The sequence below is a fragment of the Balaenoptera borealis genome, assembly GCF_965194805.1.
Source record: "Balaenoptera borealis genome assembly, chromosome: 2".
Classification (NCBI taxonomy): domain Eukaryota; kingdom Metazoa; phylum Chordata; class Mammalia; order Artiodactyla; family Balaenopteridae; genus Balaenoptera; species Balaenoptera borealis.
In genome coordinates this window covers 160,912,959-160,919,109 of record NC_138867.1, presented here as the reverse complement: position 1 = coordinate 160,919,109, position 6,151 = coordinate 160,912,959, and the positions used below count along the sequence as shown (strand labels likewise).

General features: G+C 37.1%; 1 protein-coding gene across 2 annotated transcripts in view; it reads right to left on the bottom strand.

Annotated features, from left to right (window-relative positions):
- LOC309623770 (uncharacterized protein) overlaps nt 1–6,151 on the bottom strand; it is a 96,582-nt gene that overhangs the window by 3,405 nt on the left and 87,026 nt on the right. The gene's annotated exons all lie outside the window — the stretch shown is intronic.

The following is a 6,151-nucleotide window of genomic DNA, read 5'->3' as shown; positions in this document are numbered from 1 at the left end:
TAGACCAGGTAATAGCAAGAAGAAAGGGGTCTGAAATAAGGTATAGATGAAGGGAGGAAATAAGTTCTAATTGTATTTAGGAAATTACAAGCAAGACTTGATCTTGGGAAGTAAGGAAGAAGTAGGAGGCGGAGGCTGAACCCCCATCTGTGTGACTAAGGTTGGGTGGTGGTATCATTGAGTTTGGAAATAGGGGATAAAGAACTGAATTGGGGAAAAGACTTTAGTTCTGGACATGTAGAATTTTAAAGCACCTGTAGAATTCGGGAGACAAACTGGTAGATAACTGGACCTGCACGTGAAGACATGGAAAGATAAAAATTTCAATGTCATCAGCACTTAGCAGTCATTAAAATCATGAAAATGGATGAGATTTCAGAGAATTGTGAGTACTGACAACGTTTAAGTAATAAGCAGAGAAAGAATTCTGGGAAGGAGAGAGGTGATAGAGTTTCAAGAAGGAGGAAGTAGATGACAGTGTCATCCTTCAGAGAATGTAAGTGTCCATTGGATTTGGGCAGTTAGGTCCCCAGTGACCTTAGAGCAGTTCAGTGAAGTGGTGGACAAGAAAGCCAGACGGCGATAAATTGAGGGTGTAGGGCTGCCTGTGGGGGCCAGGTGGGGCTAGTGAAGACAGTGGGAATAGGCTACTCTGAAGGAGTTTGGATGAAAAGAGAAAATAATTAGCAAAAAAGAACTTTTTAGAATGAGAAGGACTTATATTTTATATGTTGAAATGAAGGAACCGATGAAGGAGATCCTGAAGATGTAGATAATAATTTAGAGAACTGGGGAAACATGGACATAGGAATAAGAAAAAAACCTTGCACAGTATGTAAAAATCACTTGTATCCTTCGAGTTGGATGGATACTGGTAAGTTTGGGAGGAAATAAAGGTAAGAAGAGATAGAAGTTAAATGAGTTTATACTGATAGCCTCAGTTTTCTTTGACACAGATTTTTCAGAGACACATATATACACATACATAATTACAGTTTTAAAATTCTTTCATAGTTACATGTTTTATTAATCATGTCTGAGAAAAGTCATTGATTTTCATTTTGTACAGCATTATCTTGTAAGGACAAGATACAGTGACAACTTCCAAGCTTTTTGCATATCAGAGCTGAAACTGAAAGTATCTCCATAATTGAATTTTCACTTCTTATTTGTAATCAGTTTATCCTTAGGAGGATACTTTCATAGTGTTTGATCACAGATGAGTTTGGGCATTGCTATCACTCAATAATGTTAAGCATCTGACAGGTTCTCTCCTATACTATATATTAATTTTTTCTCCATTAAGCAAATATTTATTGGCGGCCTGTGGGAATAAGATACACCTAGGTCCTCTTTCCTTGGTATATTCACAAAAGCCTCTGAAAGTAAATTTCCAAGTCAGGCCACACTAAGGCCTGGCATAATAAGTTTTCATCGTTAACAGTTTTTTTGTGTTTGTGGGTTTTTTTTGTTTTTGTTTTTATGAAGCAAGGATAAGACACTGTCTTAACTCAGTAGTTGTCCGTTGATGAATAAGTCAAAGAAGACACTGATGGGGCTTCCCTGGTGGCGCAGTGGTTGAGAATCTGCCTGCCAATGCAGGGGACACGGGTTCGAGCCCTGGTCTGGGAAGATCCCACATGGCAAGGAGCAACTGGGCCCGTGAGCCACAATTACTGAGCCTGCGCGTCTGGAGCCTGTGCTCCGCAACAAGAGAGGCCGCGATGGTGAGAGGCCCGCGCACCGCGATGAAGAGTGGTCCCCACTTGCCGCAACTAGAGAAAGCCCTCGCACAGAAACGAAGACTCAACACAGTCATAAATAAATAAATAAATAAATAAATAAAAGAACGTGAAAAAAAAAAAAAAAAAAAGAAGACACTGATGAAGCATGGTACTTTGAATATCCTTTCCACAGAATAGGTAACGGGCCGTCCTGAAACTCTGGTGAGATGCTTATCATTTTCAGATTTTGGAGTGGCAGAGAAAACCCTATTACACCTTGAATTATCACTAGAAACAGGAATTCAGCCAAATAAAAACAGTGCCTCTGCCTACTGAGGTTGTCAATTTCCATCTTAACAAAAGTGAACATTTCCCCTTTAGATTAAAATCAAGAAAAATCCCCTCTGTCCAGGATGCAATAATGAGGTACAAGAAAGAGGAAAGCTGAAGGTATTCCCTCTTTACACCTGAACAGTGAATTCATTCTGATATCAAATATTTGTTATGATTCTGCTATGACCAGGTGCTTTATTGTGTTTAGAGATCAAGTTACCGTTCCTTCTTGGTAAGTAAGAAAAATCCGTTTTAGGACTCTGAATAGTAACTTTATATATTTTATATATATATTAAAACATATATATATTATATATAATATATATTCCACCTATTCAACAAAATTGTAATTTTCATCATCTCTTACGAATGATGAACTGTATTTACTCTTTGGAAAGGGCTTATAGGGAATTAAAGTCTCCATATACTTTTCATATAAGACCATGGAAACCAAATTCTCAAGTGGGAGCAAACTTAGGTTTTGCTATGAAGGTTTATGCTTGCCTGGCCTTAGAGTGGTAGGCCAGGAACTCAAGGTGGAGTTTTCTTCCTCTAAGTTACTTTCATTGATGCCACCCTGAAAACATTTGGAGGGAGTATTTTTTGAAATAGCTTTATCTCAGTAACCCTTTAAAAATGCTTCAGGGTATGGGGAACATAACTGTCAAAATGTTCAAGCAACTCTTGTTGATTTAAGTGTAATTGATCAGGAGCAATACAGGAAAGAGCTGGGTACAAAAGACAAAAGGCCCGAGGCTATTTCATGTATAGTTTTTGCTTATTGTACAAAACAGAGAAAGTTTCATACACTCACACAGCCAAGGTCCCCTACTGTTCTCTCCTTTTAGCATAAATAAAAGAGAGCTAGTTTCTCAATAGCAGCATTCTACCCTTAAGTGGGTACACAGTGATATTCTAATGGTCTCTGGAGCAGGGAATAATTCCGTGGCAGCTCTGACCTCCAGTCACCGGGCTCTCTGTAACTTAAGTCTTTCATGGCCAAGGACTATAATCATTATTTCGATTTCTATTTAGCATCTCAAAATTGAAAGGATTCCATGGACAACAAAACAGGAAGTGATTTCATGAAGTGTTTTAGTATGGATAAAGTAATAAACTATAAAAATACAAATCATCAGTAAAGCTTTTTCTTTCCGGAGAACTATATTCAGAAATTAATGCAAGCATCTAAGGTGCGCATGTGTGTTTTTTCACCCGTGATCATGTTTGTGTGTGTGTGTGTGTGTGTCTGTGTGTGCATTCCACTGCTACAGGAGACATGCAAAATAATATCAGATTTGCTACTCTATGAAGTACTGGTTTCTCCCAAGAACTGTGTGCTTGCAGGGTTCGTTCAGGAAGGTGAGTGCCCTACCACCACATCGCAGTCATATCTCATCACCTTCGGCAGCAATAATTTACACTTTAACCTTACATGCAGGCGTATTAAATTACTATTACTCATCAGAACTTGCTTATTAATAAAGCAAGCTGAATTAGCCACTGCAGAATCATATTTGGAAATTCAATGACAATTTTACATTTTTAATAAAGGCTCAGAAATATTATTGCAGAGCAGGTGGTACAGAAAACTGTGGTCAAATTTGACATTCACTAATAATTGAAGTGTGGAACGTGACAGGTGAAAATTGATATTGATTTCTTTCCTCTAATATTTGGAAGAGTTCTAAAAGCTAAATAAAATGAGATAACATGACGTATCAAGTCTCACTGATTTCTTTGATCACCTCCTCCCCACATATCACTCCTTTGCCTACCATGTTTTGAATAATTCAATGCCCATAGTCTTTCCAGCTCAGTGCATTATAAAACACACTCAAGCTGGGTTTCAATCATATTAGACTGAAAGCTGAACTTTTTATGAAGGATTATTTAAGACAAAATGCGTCTTGAGCCCAACAGCCTTTGAAACCAAACAATCCTGGCAGTTCAGTGAGGAAATGTCAACACTGTGGAGAACTTTTGGATTCAGAAAATTCAGTAATCCTATTTGATGTATGTTAACTGTATCAATATTAACAACCTTCTGCTTGATTTCAGCACTGATTTGAGAGCTGAGTTACTGATTTGAGAGCTGAGTTAACTAGTTGTGAAAGCACTGAGAGAGTTGTTCTTGGGTTGAACTTGACCTGCCTCTGGGAATGCTCTCTGTTCTATCCATCTTGAAAAGCTTTATTCAAGTGCATTTCTCTGCCTTCCTTCTTCTCACCTGCACCCCTTGGGAAAACGAAAGATGCTCAAATATAGATGTTAACACTGCAGATGCTCTGTTTGGCAATGGAGTCTTTCAGCTTCCCAATAAAAAATTATATTGCTGACCACCCATTTGACTGAAAAGTGACTCATTTTACTGACAGAGATCTGGATTGAGATGCCAAAAGAAATAGGTCATTTCAAATTTCCTTTTTAATTTGAAGTCATAGCTTTGTGTTGCAACACTACTTGTTCAAAAGTTAGATCATGAAGGTTCCTTCCTATGACCTCCAAATAATTAATCAAAATGTTCTTCATTCGGCTATATAAAAAGCAAGCAGAATATTCCTAATTATCAATCTTTCTCTTGAGTCATATAGTTCTTGTAATTCCAAGGAAGAGAAACTCAAATGTAAAGTGTTACAATAGCCAAGCATACCAGCACTGTTATCTAACCATTCAGCAATTTTCTCTGCCAAGTCACTCTGAACCTTAGACTAGTGAGAATGTCTTTTTAATTAATTTTTAAGGTTCTCCTCTATTGAGTTAAAAAATGGTCACAATTTTATAAGTAAAATTAAAGAAAAAACACAAAATAGACCATCTGAGATATTTCCATTAGGCATTATATATATATATAAATATACATAATTTTAATATATATACATATATAAATGCACTGGGATAAATCTCCATCTTCTGTGTCAGTCGGACATAGGTCCATTTTCTTAGGAATAGGGAACTCCTTTCACAATGGAAGTGAGGAAATTGGCTGAACCATCCTTCTTGAATATAATTCCATGAAGCCACCATTGAAGGTTGTCTGGATCTTGGTTCCTTCTAGCAATCTACTCCTCCAACAGTGTGTAGTTCATCAAATTCAGGTCTTTCTGAAGCCAGGCTAGAAATACAAAGTGAGGTGGATGACTAAGGTAACTGACCAAAAAGGAGGAGGAAGAGAGCAAAACAATTTCCCAATTTCATTTTTTCCCATATTCTCTGTGCTTTACAAGGGAAAAAAAAATTTGGGTCTGAGTTCCTTTCATTCTTAGCCATTGTTGGTTCAAAGTCTGAGAAAAAAAAAAAAAAAAAAAGGTAAAAACAAAAATATGGAGTCCAGAATTCCATTAGCTCTCTTGCATGCAATATCACAACTTAAAAGGTCTTCCAAAATGAAGGGATAAACTTTTAAAAATATAGCCCAATCTTTTCAATCTAAACAAGTAAACACTAAAAATATATTTTAGAAATCCAGCAAACACACTAACCACAGTCAAAGCAAAGAAAGGCTTATGGCTTACCAAATGACAGTGGCTGTCTACAAGAGAGATAAAGAATACTCCAAAATTCTATCTGACCTGGCAGAGCTCAGCACAGCTACTATTCTTCTTTCCTAAAAGCAAGGCATAGAGAAATTGAATAAAACTTGCCAAAATGTCCCCCGCTGCCTCCAAAAGCAGATTAAAGAAGGGAATGTCCAGAAATCAGGATGAAGAAAACTACTTAGAGAAGCCCCTTCTCCTATCAGTGGACCACCAGGGTTTATCTGGGTAATAAAATGATAATAGGCCTTTTTGTCATCTTCTTTTTATAATTTATACATTTAAATTTCAGTTAACATTTTAAAAATATCCAATCAGAATGACAGGCATTTCCAGAAGTATCAGTTTTTTTAATCCTCACCCTTTTACAAATGTGAAAACTGAGGCTCAGTATAGTTGTCAAGAAATTTTCCTAAATCATTGAAGCTGTAGATTTGGGACCTAAGTCTAAATCAGTTTCTCATTTTATCTTGGCTATCTTCTTGAAATTCTGTTTAGGGACATGGGGAGAGAGAAGGGGAAGCTGGGACGAAGTGAGAGAGTGGCATGGACATATAT